The sequence below is a fragment of the Syngnathoides biaculeatus genome, chromosome 15 (genome assembly GCF_019802595.1).
Source record: "Syngnathoides biaculeatus isolate LvHL_M chromosome 15, ASM1980259v1, whole genome shotgun sequence".
Lineage (NCBI taxonomy): Eukaryota > Metazoa > Chordata > Actinopteri > Syngnathiformes > Syngnathidae > Syngnathoides > Syngnathoides biaculeatus.
Genome location: NC_084654.1, coordinates 7,601,647 through 7,621,112, shown reverse-complemented (window position 1 = coordinate 7,621,112; position 19,466 = coordinate 7,601,647).

Genomic DNA, 19,466 nt, shown 5'->3' with positions numbered 1-19,466 from the left:
TTTACAAACTTCAGTCTGATAGAAGTGATTTTTACACTAAAGTGTACAAAAGTACATTGTCATGAGCATGGTACAAGGGGTTGGACCCCAAAAACGTGGCAAAAGCAGGGTCCAAAAACATGAAAACGAAGTCGGATAACTGCTAGGCAAAAAGAAGACTTGACTTATACTTTGCTATGGTGGCACAGGAATGTTGGGCCGTGGCAATGAAAAAAATACACAAGAAGAAGCTTGTATACTCATGCAGACTAATGCAGTAGCATACAATGAACTGGCCACTTGCAAGACCACACACGAGGCTTAAATACGTGGCATGCATGGCAACTGAGGAGCTGCTGCCGGAGGCAGCAACGCACAGGGCAGTGGCCTGACCACCCCCCTGACATACATATTTAATTCTGATAAGAGCAGCAATGCTTTCTTTACTTCCGCTACCTAGTGTCTGGAGTGTCTTTAGATGACTGAAATGCAATTGAGTTGAGCAATTGTTGTGTCGCTGTCTAAAACAGATGATCAAAATCTTCTTCAATTAAACCACAACAAAACTGAGATAATTATATTTGGGAGTAAAGAAAAGAGGATCGCTGTAAGTAAATACAAGGAGTCACTATCTTTAAAGTCCAAAACATTAGTGTTCTTGCAGATTCTGACCTGGATTTCAACAATCATATTAATTCAATTACTAAAACTGCCTTTTACATCTGAAAAACATATCTAGCATGAAGTCTTGCATGTGTCAAGCAGACCGGGAGAACCTCATCGATGCATTTTATCTCAAGTAGACTTTACTATTTTAACGGTCTCCTGACTGGACTCACCAAAAAGTGCATTAAACAGTTGCAGCTCATTCAGAATGCTGCAGTTCAGGTTTTGACCAGAACAAAAAGGTCAGAGCAAACTACTCCAATTCTAAAATCTCTAGACTTACTTCCAGTCAGCTTTAAAATAGATTTAAAGGTCTGTAATCTGGTCTACCAGTCATGAACTCCCAAACCACTTGAAACAGAATAATCCAAACACCCAGAGATTCACAGTTGTGAGTCAGACACTGCAATCTTTGCCAGAATGGGCAAAAATAGTGCCTAATTATGAGGAAAATACTTACTTCACACATGCTCCAACTCTCAACATGCGCAATATGTTACAACCTATTCACACAGCTTTTAGTCCGGCAACACACATCTCCTCGCTTCCCTTTTCATTTACAGTTCGTGTTTCTTCTTGGAGTTAGACCTCTGTTTGTTTCCCTGAAGATTTCAGTAAATATATGTATTTCTTCTAGCTTGTTCCATTCGGCGTTGCCACGGCGTGTCATCGCCGAGGAACGCTCATATTTGTTTGGCACAGTTTTTACACCGGCTGTCGTTCCCGATACAACCTGTTTGCATTTATCTGGGAAGAGAGCTGGAGCCTATCCCAGCTAACCTCGGGCAAAAGGCAGACTACACCCCGAATTGGTCGGCAGCCAGTCACAGGGCAGCTGTCGACATCATTACTGAGAGGGAATCGATCCCACGCTGTCAGTACCAAAAGCGGGTGTGTGTACCACTACACCAGGGGTCAGGAACCTTTTCGGCTGAGAGAACCATAAAGAGCAAGTATATTTTAAAATGTAATTCCAAAAGAGCTATCCGATATTTTTAAAACTAAATAAAACTTTATTCCTGCATTTTATGTAAGACAAACAGTACAGTAAGTCTCTAAATTCATTTAAATAACTTTATGTTGTTGATAACCAATGATGACAAAAGTACTTTTTACCATTATTGCGACTTTTTTGCTGATGGCTTAGTCGTCTGTTTCATACGTCATTAAATTAAACTTCATGCAGCCTTTGAGACTTCTATCCGTCATTCATGAACCTAGGTGGGTCTTAATGTTTTTTTTTTTAAATGTGAGAAAGACTTTTCATATGCATAGTTATAACCAAACATTGTCAGTACAATGCAGCACGTGGTACGTAAAGGGAAGTGCGTTACAAGTTTTCAAAATTAGCTGGTCTGCAGGTTGAATTTTTTTCATTTGTCCGCACTTATGTGCGCACGCTAACAATGTTTGCCGACAGTGGCATGTCATTATGTAAAAAAACATTCCGGTGGTGGGCAGCACATAAGCACTCTGTCATAGACCACATTGATAGGCTGCGTAAGGACTGTAACATTTGTAATTATGAGTGTACCCCTTTAAGGGCGGAGGAGGGTGAGGTGCAAGGTAAACTAGGAAGAAGAGTGTGTGGCTGTCATTGGAGGCCTGCAGCAGGTCGTTGTTAGAGAAAGTTACGTGTGGTGCCAAAATGTTTAAAAAAAAAAAAAGCTGACGTCTTATTTTTTTTTTTTTTGGCCACCCGGTCACCCAATGACCAGAACTTCCACATTGAGCACCCCAGCTGTATACAGTATGTCGTTATGAGGGCTGTGTGAGCCATACCCAACCACCAAAAGAGCCAGGTGTGGCTCGCGAGCCATAGGTTCCCGACCCCTGCACTACACCATCAGTGAGTCATAGATTTCAGTAAATAATCTATAAAATCCCACTCATTGTGTTTTGATGTTCTGGTGTACATGTGATATAGTTAAACCCATTTTGACACAACTACAGCAATGTATAATGGAGTAGAATTCATATTCAAACTTTCCTATTAAATTTTTTACTGTTTTAAAACACTACACAGACATTATGTTATCAAATAAAAAGCTCCACAGTGCCTTGACAACATGACTGGGAAACATTTACATATATTGTGCTATCATACAAAAAATAAAACAACCCTGGAATGACAAACTAAAGCATATATTCCCAAATGATGCTACTGAGCTCATTCAGTCTTTACCAAAAGATCCACAGCAACATTAATTTGAGCAAATCAATAGCAAATTAGTATGTGTTTAGGTTTGTTCAAGAAAACAATCAATTCTTCAATCAGGCAGTCGGAGTGTGCTCAAAAGGCAAATAAGCACTAATGAGCAATGAATCTGAAATTCAATTTGGCAATCAGGCGTTGTCTGTCTCTGTAGTTATCAAATCCAGCTCTAAATAAACAAACCGAAGTTATAATATAAAGTTTTATACAATACCCCAGTAAAATTATAAAATAATATTTACGTTGAAACCTTGGAATGAGGACATTTTTGTCTCACAACTGTTTAATATTAACTCATTTTCTATTCCTCTATTCATGAAAAACATTGCTTTTCAACAGTCAGTGTGAGTACCGCTAATTCATTTGAGGCATGAAAAGTTTTATTGAATGTTCAATATATGCAAAGGAAAGGTGTAAATCTATCCATCCATTTTCTAGACCGCTTATCCTCACTGGGGTCCCAGGCATGCTGAAGCCTATCCCTGCTACCTTTGGGGGAGGGGCGGGTCACACTCTGAAGTGGTTGCCAGCCAATCACAGGGCACATATAAAGAACCAACCAATCGCATGCACATTTACACCAACATGATATTTAGAATCTTCAGTCCTGTAGTTGTTACATTATCACATGAGTGTGGCCTGCTGATTATCACAGGCCTGGTGTTAGCAACAAGACAAGCTGTCAGGATGCCTTCCTTCTCTACTGACGACTATCATGCACTACTGCAGAGAATGTCAATTCTGGAATCGAAAAACTGCGGTCTTGAAGTCTATGTAGATGTAAATATACAGTCGTGGAATAAAACCACTCTACCGATGTCTCAAAATGGTGAGCAGAAGTGTCCTAACAGACAGCCAAATAGGTCAACAACAAGGACAGATATGTATTGTGGAAACAATAACGGATTCTACAGCAGTTCTCCCTTGAATTTACTGGGAGCAAAGCCCAAATGATATGGGACATCTAAAAAGGAGGAGACAAAAACAACAGCAGATTATCGAGGAATCCGGCTGGCCTGCGTTGTGGGCTCCCTCAACCCCAAGTGAGAGGCCATGGACAGTTGTTACAGCAAAGAGCAAGAAAAAAGAATGTGAGTCAATGCAAAACATTGACATCAGATTTAGAAATACATTTGAGCCACTTTTACAAGACCCTGGCCAAGAATGCTCATCCCCAGAAAATGCATGCATGGATGGATAGCATACAATATGTGTTACATTCACATTATGCAATATGTCCTAGCTGACTTCAGTTGAAAGGCAGGGTACACCCTGGAGTAATCACGAGACATCGCAGGGCACCTAATGTAACAAGAACCATTCAGATTTATGGACAATTTTGAATGTTCAATGAAGCTAGTATGTGTGAACACAGGGAGAACATGCAATCTTGGGAAAGCCTGAGGAGAGATTAGAACCTAGGACCGCTCAGCCATGAGGTAGACTTGCTAACAACTACATTCACAATGCTGCTTCAATTAAATGATCCATCCATTTTCTGACCTGCTGTGTCCATCCATCCATCCATCCATCCATCCATCCATCCATCCATCCATCCATCCATTCATTTTCTTAGCCACTTATCCTCACAAGGGTCGCAGGAGTACTGGAGCCTATCCCAGCTGTCAACCGGCAGGAGATGGGGTACACCTTGAACTGGTTGCCAGCCAATCGCAGGGCACATAGAGACAAAATGCCGCACTCACAATCCCACCTAGGGGCAATTTAGAGTGTCCAATTAATGTTCCATGTTTTTGGGATGTGGGAGGAAACCAGAGTGCTCAGAGAAAACCGACACAGGCACAGGGAGGACATGCAAACTCTACACAAGTGGGGCCAAGATCTATGGAAGTAAATATGTGCCACCATGATTTGAATTTTAAATAGCACAGAAAACAGGATGTGAATTTGAAATGTAAAGTGATCACAATTTCAATAGTTGTATTTCAATAGTTGTATTTCACTGTAACTTTTCAATGTTAACAATTCAACTGGCTACAATTCGCTGTCTGAAATTGAACTGGCTACAATTCGTTGTCTAAAACCAATCAGCCAGCCAATCCAGTTATGCTTTCTTAGTATGTGACGTCACGTGACTAAGAAAGCATAACTGCGATTGGCTGGGTTTTTGGTTCTGACCTGAAGTAACCCTGCCTGGTGGCGCAGATGGTGAATTTTAGACAGCTAATTGTAGCCAGTTGAATTGTTAACATTGAAAAGTTACACTGAAATACAACTATTGAATATGTGATCACTTTACATTTCAAATTCAAAACTTGTTTTCTGTGGCATTTCAAATTCAAATCATGGTGCCATATATTTACTTCCATAGGGTTCGAACCCTGTACCTCAGAACTGTGAGGCCAACACTATACAGCTGAGCTCTGTGCCGTCAGCCTCCAATTAAGCATGTTTTTTTTTTTTTTTTTTTTGAGGATGTGGAAGGAGACCGGAGTTCCCAGAGAAAACACACACATGGATGGGGACACCATGCAAACTCCACACAGGCGGGCCGGGATTGAACCCTGGTCCTCAGAATTGTGAGGCCAACACTTTACAGCTGCAGCACCGTGCCGCCCCAATTAAATAATTTAAGATGAATATTAAGGAGCTCAAACACTTTTGATGAAGGGCCTAAATTGCACAAATCCCACTTTATGCACCATTCTACATCAGCATTTTTTGGTTATCAAGTACACCATTTTTTGAAGGCCATTGGTCAAGCCATCCTTTCCTTGAAAAGAATGCATAAAAAACACAATAATAATAAACAAAATGAAAGCTTTCCCTACAGGGCCCTAGTTCCCTGCTCATAACCCACACAGCGTTAACTCTCCAATCAAGCAAAATTAGTGTTTTTCCCCTAACCTACCTGCCAACCCCACGCCCCACTGCTCTTTATAAATTAAGAATAAATTGAACTGCAGGCTAAAGCCTTCTCAACCAAGCCTAAATATAGTGACTGCAGGGAGACAAATATTGCATCTTCTATATTGGAACTCTCAGGGGTATTACTTAACTTGTTATGGAACGGTCAATTCTCAAAGGGGTTGAAATGTAAGGACAGCAAATAGAGAAATGTTTCTGTGAATGGCAAACAACAAGGTTTCCTGTGTCTGTGAAATTACTTGGTGGAGGATGATGGAACTGGAAAAATATTAAAGGCAAGCTAGATGATGCCACCAAAATGTACACTAAATAGTGGTAAAAGACAAGAACTTTTCCTGGTTTTACTGATACCTGTACCTTGAATACAAGAATTTTTTCCCTGAATAACATGGCAGAGACAATCAAGTGGTATGCTCAAAATATTCTCATGAACTATCTATTGAATGGATGTAGACATCAACTTGAAGTCAATATGATACACAATAGTAGTTGCAGTTCCAGTTGGTGGAGAGCAAGGTCGTCGCTACTGGTCTCAAGACCATCGGAAGCACTAACATTTAAGCATTTAAAACTTGACTTCTCACATTTATTCTATGAAATTGCATTAGTCTATTCTCAACAGTCTTTTGTCTTCATTTTGTTGCATTTCTCTTAGCTGCACACTTTCTTGTACTGTCTGTGACTGTAAGACTGATTCTTCCAATCAGATTTCAGACTCTGTGTGTTGCCATGCCAATCGAATATGCCTCGATATGCCAGCTCAGCAACTCCAAACAGCTGTTGACTAACGTGCATTGTGTTCATTCACAAATAAATTTGATAAAAACACAATAATCTTTAATATTTGTGCTAGAATCAGTAATAACAATACCGGTTAAACTAGCGGAACTGTTAGGATAGATTGATGTGTTAGGATAGAGTGATGTGTTCGTAACTAACATATCAACTCTTGGGTTCGTACAGGTGTTTAGACACTAAAAAAAGAATCTCACTGTACCACTCGACAGTAGCACTCACTGCCTTGCTTATGTTCTCCCATCCTGTCCTGCCCTTTTCTTCCTCTCTCTTATCTGGTTCCCTTGGTGAGTTATTGCAGCTCCTGGTGAGGACGTGCAATAGTATTCATATAGTATTATTGACTTTATTCCAATGTTTTATTTTATAAGATAAACATTGATTCTGAACTGGTCAAGATGACATACATGGCACAGTTGTTTGCTCCTATACTATAATGTATTTCTTGCATAGTAGTGATGGTTTCGCTATAGTTCTACTTCAGTTCTCAAATGCCCCCCACTCACAAACAAACCAATTCATGAAGAACATTTGTGGACAAATATTTTCATTCAGGAACTTTGCTTCAATTTGCAAATAGTCACATCATCAATGGAAAAAGTTTCCTGAGCTGCTTATCCTCACAAGGGTCTCGGGAATACTGGAGCCTATTCCAGGAATCATCAGGCAGGAGGCAGGGTACACCCTGAACTGGTTGCCTGCCAGTTACAGCAAAACGATCCACTTCATCATAAATTTCATTCACTCTTTGCATCACATATTTCACGTAGCTTTGTTATTTGCTGTAAATTCCCTTAAAGGATGCTGTCCAAGAAAGTGAAAACTGTAAGTTATTGTGTTATTGGGAAGCCCTGGGAAGTCTTTAGGGGGTGCATATTTTTGGAACATAACCCTTGCGAAATTAAGCATTTTAAATCAATAATTATTTTGTGAAATTGGTTGAATTAAGAAGTAGATTAAGTTGGATAAGTCCTCCTTGAAGGCCCAGGTACAAAATGCCAACTCACAATGCAGCACACAATATATCACAATACACAACAAATTCACTAAAAGCATTGACTGACTCCTACTATTATTAACTAAAAGCAAAGAAAATGAAAGCAGCACTGATATTAAATTTTAACAGAAAATAGATTGGGGTGGAACTAAGTTTCTTTTGGCTTGTCCCTTTTGGAGTCGCCACAGCATATTATCTGAGATGAATGCACATATATGTTTGGCACAATTTTTACGCAGGACGCCCTACCTGACACAACCCTTCTCAGGGAATGGAGGCCACAGTGGGATATGAACCCACAACCCCTGATTCACCAAATCAGTGCTCTAACCACTGAGCTACGGTTCATCTGGGGTTCAATTGAGTATATCCTACATAATTTTGTGTACTTGCATCGAGTGCAAACGGTTGTGTTCAAATGCAAACTGCTCTATTTCAAAGGCAGAGGGAAAAGAAAAACAATGTAGTAATGTTATTGAACTTATCATTGTTTACAAACACCTATCTTATAAGACAATGTGCAATGAAATTCAGTCTGCAAAATAACTATTTCTCACTATCAAAAAGTGGCCAGTCACGATGTAACACTACAAGTTTCAAAATGCACTGTGGAAGCTGCCGCGTTCTGTCTGTTCTCTTGTTAGCACTGATGCTCTTTGCAGTAGAGTGGGCTGAGAGGTCGGGACAAGCAGATAATTTGTGGTGGCAAAATTGAAAAAGAAAATCAAAATGAGGACAGCACTGTGGTGTAACGGGAAGCAACTCTGCTTCACAGTCTAGAGGTCTCGGCTTTCAATCTTCATCCCCTGCTCTATGGAGCCTGCTTGTTCTCCTTGTGCTTGGGTAGGTTTTCCAACTTCCTCCCACATTCTGATAAATGAACGGTTGTAGGTTGATGGAAGACCAGATCATAAGTGGAAATTTGAGCATGAAAGATTGTTTGTACATACTGTATGTGGCCTATCATTGGCTGACCACCATGGTAGACTGTGCCCCACCCTACCACCCCCACTCTTACCTGAAATCATTTGGGATATGTTCAAGCTCACTTCCTACCCTAACAAGGACAAACGGGATATAAAATGGATGAAAGGAATAAAAATGATACACATAATAAAAGTAATCAAAGTCTCCTTGTGCATTAAGAAACCACCTAGCTCAGAGGCCTCATAGGAGCAAGGAAATGTTTTTTCTTTTTTTTTAAATGTTCTGTGTGCACTATGTAAAGGGATAGAGAACATCTGGTTTGAGGAGTCATTACACAACAATTAAAATGTGGTAAAGTGCAGTGAATACAGCATTCCTGAAGTGTATCCGAATATTTAAAAGTTGGAGTTTTTTTCCTTGACGTTACACACCTGCGGAAGAAAATCCTGTAATCTTAAACAGTTGCACTCATTAGTCGTATTCATTTCAGTAATTATATTGTGTTATATTAGATAGAAACTCATTGTACTGAATATATTCAAAATCTCTGTCAATAAATACTTTAAAGTCTTATGTATCAGGGATTGGTTAGTTTGTTCATTGTGAATGATCTTCCAGTTTCCACAGGAACCCCTGTAACGTTTACTCTGCTGGATTCTTTTCCATGAAAATAATTTCAGCAGTAGACTCAAAATTATGAAAAAAGACAACAAGTAGTTTGCTGAAATTGATCAGAAATTTTAACTTTACAACATGATTGAGACATGCCTGAGATACTGTATAATGCATCCCTGTAACTCATCTTCTGTGACTTCAAAAAGGCATTTTACCATATTCACAAAGAAAGCATTCAGAACTTACAAACTGGGGAGTGTGTCCATATACCATCAACTGGGCTCTACGTGACAGTCAAAAGAATTTACAGTTGTAGGACCGTAATATTGGTTATAATGTAACTGTGTCAGAGAAGGGAAGGTCTTTGAAGAAAACCAAAGTGTGCTTGTGCCACAAATGACCCACCAGTAATGGTGAACTTTGGTGAGTATTGAGAACTACTCAGTGACAATGAGGCTCATTAGGACACAATGGCCTAGTTATTAAAGATAAACTGTACTACTGTTTTCCAGACTGCTTTAAAGAAGCATAAATTCTATTCTACACTGTACATGATATACCATTGCTGAGTGTTGGAGAGAGATAAAAAGAAGAGTATAAGCAGGTTGGACCACGCAAAGGAAAGTGTCAAGGCTGAAACAGTGACAGAAAAGCAACAGTAAAGTGAAAAGAAAAATTGAAAGGACAGTTGTGTGACCATTAATGTTGGAGGGCAAGAGGAAGAAATAAGTGGACATTTATGCATGCGATGAAAGAAGACTTGGAAGAGTAACAGCAGAGGATAATGAAATACAGAAGATTAATATAATTTGACATACATTAGACCTGATTTTTGATGCTAAAAACTATATGTTTGTTTCCCAAGAGCAATTGAAGTTTCAGAGCTTTACGAATGCCAGACAAAATACACGGTCTTTACATTTTTGACAATGTAATGTTAAATCCTCTCTCATTTAATCGTGTTTTGAGAAGATTTTTGTCGACAGTTACGAATTTTCAGGGGCACTGCCATTTTTGCGAGTCACAGGACGTACGTGCGCGAATGTGACGTGTTACATGCCGTAACAAAGCCTCGTTTGCATGGGACACTATTTATGCCCAGCGCTGATTTCTCGTATTTTTCCTCATCTGATGAAGAAATAGCAGTATTGGTTGATCAGCAAGATGGAGGAATACTTCCATACAGATTTGAACCTGTGGCTGTAATTAATGTTGAATATTTGGATGGTTCTTCGGGCAGGAATGACGCACAGTCTGACGTGCGAGCTGAGGCAGCAGACGGGAATAACGCGGAGTCTGACGGGTGAGCTCCTGCAGTGGGCCGCAAGTCGAGCTTCCAGGCGGCGGAGGCTGTTAGCCCCGGACACAGAAGCTAGCCTAAAGGCCTCCACCGCTGCCAAAGGCAGGCCGCGAGCCCTGGCGGTGGGCCGCGAGCCCCGGCGGTGGGCCGCGAGCCTAGCTTTGGTGTCCGGGGCTAACGGCCTATGCCCCCTGGAAGCCCGGCTGGCAGCCCGCCGCCGGAGCTCACACCTCAGAATCTGCGTCATTCCCGTCCGAAGAACCATCCGCGGCTGCCAGCCCAGAGCTCCGGATGCCTTTGTTTACGCACTTATGTCCCGCGTAGGCCTCTGAGTGGTCAGAGTTCGCGTCATTCCGCCCGAAGAACCATCCGAATATTCAACCTTTACAGCCACAGGTTCAACTCTGAAAGTATTGGTCCGTCTTCCTGATCAATTGATACTGCTATTTCTTCATCAGATGAGGATAAATCTGAAAAATCAGCGCTGGGCATATTGGTGTCTCGTGTAATCGAACGTTTGGAACAGCACGTAACACGTCACATCCGTGCATGTTGGTCATGTGACTCACGAAAATGGTAGCGCCCCTGAAAATTCGTAATTGTCGATAAAAATCTTCTCAAAACATTATTAAATGAGAGGATTTAACATCACGTTGTCAAAATAGGGTACATATTACAAGATCTATTGGATACCCTGTTCATGCAAAGCACTGGATTTCCCCTTTAAAAATATTTTTGACAGATCATGATAAGATGGATCTGGAACCTTGGCCATACATTGTGGACGATTGGTCAGGAGGTCCCTAAACTTGCCCAGATATGTACTCCAAGAGGACTGAGAACATTATTTTAGCATGTGATAATGTCTGGCGTTATTTAGAACATGATGAGGAATGTATACAACATTCATTTGATGAGAAAAAAAATTTGAATTCAAGCAAGTGTAGGTTGAACTGGAAGGAAAAAACAATATACTCATTTCTCTAAAACTTACAAGCAGCATTATTTTTAAACTGCAGCCAAGGCTATGTCTCCTTTCTGTCTCTTTCAAAACTCCAAACAGTTTCCTTCTAAAGCACTTGCCACTCTTTATTTGTGAACTAAAAAAAGAAAACAAACTTTCTTGTCTCCCTGGATTCTTCTCTGTTAGTCTAGGTCTTCTGAACCATGATCATGGCTCACTCCAGCTGCTTTCTAACTCACTACACCAACACCTTTCCTCATGGTAAGAGACAGTGAATCAATATCTGTGTCTTAGTGATCAAAGTTCTATTGACTTTGTTTTCAGGAAGACTACATAAAGTGCCATTGGGGAGGACATTTTGATGCTGGTATCATCCTTCTAACATTATACCCTTCTTTGTTGCTTCCCGGTATATGAAGAAGCTGAAATGACTACTGTAATACGCATCTATAGTATGTGAGAGAGAAATGCCACTTTCTGGATGTTTCATCTTAATGCATAACAAGTAGAGTTTCAAAGATGCTATGGTTCTAACAAGGGCTCTAATTATTATGTGTGTGTGTGTGTATATATCCATCCATCCATTTTCTGAGCCGCTTAAAAGGGTTCGGGAGTGCTTGTGCCTATCCCCGCTACCATCGGGCAGGAGGCAGTGTACACCTTGGACTGGTTGCCAGCCAATCGCAGGGCACATGGAGACAGGGGCATTTTAGAGTCTCCAATTAATGCATGTTTTTGCGTTGTTGGAGGACACCGGAATGCCCAGAGAAAACCTACGCCGGCAGGGGGAAAACATGCAAACTCCACACAGGCGGGGTCGAGATTTGAACCCTAGTCCTCAGAATTGTGAGGCCGAGGCGCTCCAGCTGCTCCACCGTGCAGTATATATATACACACACACTGCTGCTGAAATATTTAACACCTCACCATTTCTCTCACCAAATATATTTCCGAACATGCTACTGACATTTTTCACCAGTTTTCACCAGTTGTTGGAACAACCCAAGTAATCGATACATACAAAGAAAGCATAACAAAGAGCATTTGAAATTAAGTTGTGTGTAAAAATATGAAATGAAAAATGGGAAAAGTAATTGATAGGTAAATAAAGGAGTGCAAAAAGGCATGAGAAGCCAAGACCACTCCTAAAATCTGTCATTGACGATGACATTGACGATGACAGTCTATCAATAATCACAGAGGAAACCAGCCCCTTGTCAGTGCAAATTAATATCAGATGGTTCACTCCTAATTGGTGGCCTACAAAAAGGTGTCATTGTCAAGGCGTGAGTCAAGACACATTTCATGATGAGTAAGAGCAAAGAGCTTTCTGAAGACCAAGGTAAACTAATAGTTGCAAAACATAAAGATGGTACTGGTTACAGGCGCATATTCAAGCTTCTGAATGCTGCAGTGAGGACATTTGGAGCCAAAATACGTAACCGCAAAGCGAATCATAGCACCATATATTTGACTTAATTGGGTGACAGAGGAGTACAAAGAATCATCAGAAGAGTTTTCCATTGAACCAAGGACCTCATCTGGAGACCATTAAAAAGACCTTGAATTAGCTATTACTTTTGTCAAAACAGAATCAGAATCAGAGTATGTAACAATCCTCAAGGAATTTGTCTCCAGCAGTCGATGACGCCCTGGTATGACATTCATGTTGAGTACAGAGAAGAACGAACTAACATGAACGAAGAACAATAGACATTCAAATAATAGGGAATAATGAAGTTATAAAAGTCAAAGTTGTGCAAAGATTCAGCATCTTCTAGCATTTAGAGCTGTTAGAGTGTGTATACCCCCCACATTATGTGAAGCTTATACAGTGTGCCCTTACCTGTTCACGGTTCACTATTATAGACCAGTGCAATGACAATTGTTCCGTTTAAAGGGTCGAATAGTCGAATTATCATAGTCTACAGTATATGTCGCGAGAGTCCACAGTGTGTAGTATATATTACTATATACTATATTACTAGTAGTAATAGTTATTGGACCAGTAGGGTGTGAGGGTCTGTCACAATTACAGTGCAAGGCAGAAAATAGTAGCGTCACTGATCAATAATTTAATGATATATTTGCAAGAGGGAAAACATTTTTTGAATTGCTTCTAGTTCTGATTTGCTTTGATCAGTAGCACCTACAAGACGGAAGTAGCTGGAAAAGTTGGTGGGCAGGATGTGGAGGGTCCTGCCTGCTATGGTCCTAGTTCGAGGTGCATGCACATCTTCAAGGGTGGGTAGGATGGTGCCGACAATCTGTTCAGCTGTTTTGATTGCCCATTGCAATCGAAGTTTTTTTCCTTTTTTGTGGCTGCCCCAAAAGGACAGCGATGATGGAGGTATACAATACTGATTGGATGACTGGTGTGTAGAACTGTCTCAGCAGCTCTTGTGACAGGCCGTGCTTCTTCAGAAGGTGCAAGAAGTATATCCTTTGCTAGGCTTTTTTGAGGATGGAGTTGATGTTCGGCTCCCACTTCAAGTCCCATGAGACTGTAATTCCCAAGAACTTGAAGGGCTCGACAATTGACACAAAAAAGTTGGACAGCATGTGGGGCAGCTGCAGTGAAGGATGCCTGCTGAAGTCCACAATCATTTGTACAGTCTTTAGAGTGTTCAATGGGTTGTGTTGGCCACACCAAAGCTTCAATTTCGACACTTCCTGTTGATCCGCCAATTTGTCGCCGTCTTTGATGAGGCCAATAACTGTGGTGTCATCCGTGAACTTAAGGAGTATGACAGCCTGGTATCTTGTGGTGCAGTCATTTATGTAGACCAAGAAGAGCAGAGGGAGAGGACACAACCTTGGGGTGCCCCGCTGATGATAGTGCGCGTGGGTGAGGTGATGTCCCACAGCCTCACCTACTGTGTCCTGCCCATCAGGAAGTTGTAGATGGCAGTCAAGATGATAAGATGGAGAAGCTTGGTGGAGAGGAGTTCAGGGATAATGGTGTTAAACGCAGAGCTGAAGTCCAGGAACAGGATACTCACATAGGTTCCCTCGCTGTCGAGATGTTCAAGGATGAAGTGCAGACCCATGTTGATGGGATCTGCAGACCTGTTACCTTGATAGGCAAACTGCAGTGGGTCCAGCTAGGGACCTGTCATGCCCTTGAGGTGGTCCAGCACAAGGCGTTCAAAGGACTTCATGACCACAGATGTCAAGGCAGCAAGCCTGTCGTCATTCAAACTGCTGCTTTTTGGGGGGACCAGTAAGATGGTGGAGCATTTCACACAGTTCTAGAGACCTGTTGAAGATCTTTCTGAAGACAGGAGCAAGTTGGTCTGTGCAGACTGTGAGGCAGGATGGGGACACAAGGTCTGGGCCTGTCATTTTGTTGATCTTTTGTTGTTTGTAGATCTGCCTCGTGCCCTATTCATGGATGGCAAACCGTGGAGTTGGAGATATTGAAGTGGACGGTGTGCGACTTGGTGGGTTTGTGGAGCGAAAGTGGCCTACCCCGAAAACTACCATTAAAGCTTGCATGTGATGCTTCACCTTGTGGGGTGGATGCTGTTGTGTCAAACATCATGCCATCATCATGCCTGGAAGACAGAGGATCACGTTTCAATCAATGACACTAAGACGGAAAGAAATTATGCTCAGATTGAGCATGAGGCATTTTCTTTAGTGTTTGGAGTTAAGAAATTTGATCAGTATCTCTTTGGCAGGAAATTCATGCTACTGACAGACCATGGACCACAAACTTCTATTTTTGGTTCTCATAGAGCCATTTCATTGCTGGTAGAAGCTGTATGAAGCGATTAGCTCTATTCTTGTCTGCCCTTCAGGAAGTCATCAAGTATAGGAAGTTAGACCAGCATCAAAATGTTGATTGAATCTCTCGGCTTCCTTTGCCGGTCACACACGCTGAGTTCGCCCAGGCTGATATATTTTACTTCAAGGAAGTGATATGATGGAGGGTGACTTCAGCATATAACTTCCTCCTTCCTTCTCGAGTCCCTCCGATGCCATCACACCAAAAAGGTAAGTGATACACATTTAAGTTGGTTGAGGTTTATGCATTTTTAAATTGTTTAAATACAGGGTGTACTTGTTTTTACATGAATAAAAATAGTTTACTATTTCAAGTTTGGGAACAGATTACATTTTTTCCTATGGAAAAAAAATATTGCAGAGGTTGAACAAATTGTACTTTGAACACTTTATAAGAATGAATTATGTTCAAACTCCAAGGTTCCACTGTACTATGACATTTTGCAATTTGTTGCCAGTGTATTCAGATCTGTTGAATGATTTCATCAATTCATCTATATTTTAGGTAATCGCCGTGGTCAGTTTGTGTCCTATGGTATCGAAATGATCATTTCTGGGATCCATCTTCTGTCAACTCATCAGGCATCGTGGCCAGCCTATTTTCATTTAAGGCTTTTTATTTTTGAATGACATTAGAAACCTGCGATTAGCTGGCAACCAGTTCAGGGTGTACCCTGCCTCCTGCCCGTTGACAGCTGCGATAGGCTCCAGCACTCCCGCAACCCTTGTGTACCCTTGAATGACATTAGAAACTCGCATCTGCTGTCTTATCCAACTGCATCTTTTCTTGTTGCGAATGATTATTTTCAACACTTGGGCTTTCCATGGTCTTATGGGTCACATGTAGTCTTTGTATAACTTTGGCATTCGTAGTCCAAGTTTCAGTAATGTAACTGAGTACTGGAAAATCCAATGCTCTAAAACTTTTGTCTTCAAGCAAATGGGAAGAGTATTCTTGAATATAACACTATACCTTCCATAAGCCTGCCAGGCAAGCTTTCAGTGACATTCAATTCCACTGCTTATATTTCCATCCATTGTTACAAGTTGGACTAAATCATTAATAAATATTATAAATAATAAAAAATATAATATTTTTATGAACGGTAACAATTTAACATGTGGACAGTCATAATTGAACATGACCTTCGTTTTGCTTGTGTTCATTTTTAGACCTGAACGACAGCTTTTTGACTCAAGTACTAAATACAACGTTGTATTTGTTCAGAAACCTAGGAGATGTTCAGTCCTTCTTTTTTCCCACTTGAGCTTTTTAAATATTTCTTCTAGGCAAGCTGTATATAGCTTTGGCGACAGTATGTCACCTTACCTGAACCTTTTTCCTAGGACTTATTCACACTCTTTCATCAATTCATATTGAACCTGAAGAATCATTGTGTATTGATTGTAAAATGTTGACATAGGTCAGACAAACATCTGCAGTATCAAAGTGGTGGTGACAGAGTCAAACACTTTTTCATATGCAGAGAGATGTGGTCACAGCGTAAACATACAAGATAAATCCCACCATCCTACACAACACCTATAGTGAACATGTAGGATAATCCCATTAGAGGGAGATATGAAGAGGGAATAGACCAGGTGACAAAGCTTTGAGGATAAGAGAGGATCATGCTAATTTGCTTTAGCACATGATGCCGTGGATCCATACAAACCTTTGAAGGATTCCTTTACTCACCTAAAACACAGAGCATGATTCATCAGTAGGAAGTGTAGGTGTGCGTTTAGAGGAGTGCTTCAGACCGTTGGCTGTGTATGAATGTCTTTATCTTACTGGAATGAAAGCTCATGCTGTCAGCCAAGCAGCTGGTATAACTCTTCATGCTGATGTGCACCTCAGGATATTACTTTTGACTACATATATTTATCGTCTGTCAGACCGAATTTTCCCACACCACTATCTCATAATTTCATGCAGAGGACTCATGCTCAATAACTATGCAAACCTACCATATACTGTGGTTTACAACACTAGTTAACCAGTAAGCCCTGGTGGTGATTACAACAAAAAAATCCAAACCTTATTGAATAAATATGTTTTCCATTTGTTATATTTGAAACCGTTGTGTGAATGACCTATTTTCAGCCTTCTTGCAATTGAAAATTCCATATCCAAATTCCACACAGGATGAAAACTTAGTGCCATTACCTGTGTTATTATTTCAATTTAACTGCGCAAACACATAAAATTCTGATTCAAATAAACTAATTCCGTTCTTGTATTAGTATGTTAACCATAAATAATTAATGCAAGCGTAATATATTATAAACATATGTTAACATTATGTGATGTTAATGTGAACAATATAGACATTATACAATCAATGCAAAACTTATGATTCATGATAATTGTATTTTAAGCTAGAAAGGTTTAACAACTAACATGGATGGATGGTTTCTTTTGGCTTGTCCCTTTCAAGAACATGTTTGTATTATTTCACATGATTGAATGCAACTCATTCGCTCAAAACATGGTCACAGCCTGCCCTGCGACTGACTGGCACCTAATTCAAAGTCAGTTGGCATAGGTTCCTGCTCCCTGTGACCCTGAACAGGATGAGCAGTATCATAAATGAATGGATGGATTGTTAACGGCTTTGTTTCGGAAGAAATCTCCAATGATATTGCAAAGAAAGTGGGTACTAAACACATCTATAAATGTTTGTCATCGATAAGATGTGCAGTTACCCCAAGATCATTGTGAATACTCACTGCAATCTGATAGTTCTTGGTTCGCAAAATAAATTCAGCATCGACCACCAGCTGACCTTGTACCTTTGGAAGTCTGATGATAAAATTGTCTCTACCCCCTTACATACTTTTTGTGAAAAATAGAGACACTGACCTCTGCACAAAAAGTGTGACAAAATCTGTGAATATTGAAGATCCTCCAATACTCTGATTGGCCACACTGAGGTTGAACAAGCCATTGTAGAAAATAGTTTCTGTTTACAGTGTAATGATTATGACATTGAAAAGTATCCTCTGAAAATTATCACTAAACATGGCATGCTGTCGCAACCCCTAACGTAACAAGCCGAAAGGAAAAGAAGAAGATATTTAGAATTAGATTAATACAATTTGATATATTATACATTTCAATAAATATATCAGTGAGTATGTGAATATTCAATTTATATTATTTTAGTCAATAAACATTGAGGGCTAGAATTTTCACACAGGTAGTGTGTGAGGAAGTCTCACTAAAAGAGATGGCTGCTGTTAACTTTTTTTGTTTTGGTGGAACAGGCCAACCTGTCATCCAACTGGGTTGCCATTTTTTTTAATGTCAAATCAATGCACATGTCATTGCTACCTGCTGCAGTTTAGATGACTGATGCCAGCAATCAGAGGGAACAAGTGATGATGAATCTAAAATCCTGTGGCTGACAGTAGAAGATTAGTCAATTTTCTGAAGGGGCACATAGAGCGTTTTTTTTTTTTTTTTTTTTTCGCATGGCCCCAAATCCCTTGCTGCACTCATGCCTGCAGCAATAACTATGCATATTATGATGTTGGCAATTTTGATATGATGTATGACTTTGTCGTCCTCCTAATGGCTGTGGAGCCCGAAGCAGGTGCTTAGTTCACTTAAAGCCTGGCCCTGTGTTCAATCAACTAATTTCAAACTGTCTTTATGTTTTCAAAAGCATGAATTTGTCCAATTTACTTCTTGTGTGATTGTCAACAAAAACCGCGTAGCCACACAAATCACCAGTTATCATGAGTTCATATTTTTACGAACAATTCTACAACCTGCCTTCATGTTTCTAATGCTATAGCTAAGTGAAAAAAGACCAATTTTTAGAAATATTTTGTGTAAGAAAAGACTTAACAAACACAAACCTTCTCACTGTCTCGTTTTAGTGCTCCCTTTAGATTGTGCAACCAACGATTCCTCCGGCTCTATAATTGTCCCCCTCTGATATAAAGAATCAAGAAGCTCCTAGAGAGTGAACAGATGGCCCGAGCTACGTGTAACCCAAGGTCCTTTTACCCACAAACCATTTTTCTTTTGTAATTGTGCCTTAAGGGGGAACAAGTCCATGAGGCTTTACTAACTAAAGCGCTGTCCTAGAAGAGAAGGATATTATGGGATAGAGCTTATGGCACAGAGCTTGTGGTCCGTGTGACAAAGACAGCTTTATAAAAACACACTTGATGAGCATTTGAGCACTCAAAAAATTTTGTGCATGGAGTTGATTAATTACAGTTCCTTTCTGTTGTTGTCTACAAAATGACTAAACACAATCCAGTAATGCAGTGTCAATACGTTTATAGATTTATTAAAATAGATTGAAGACACTGC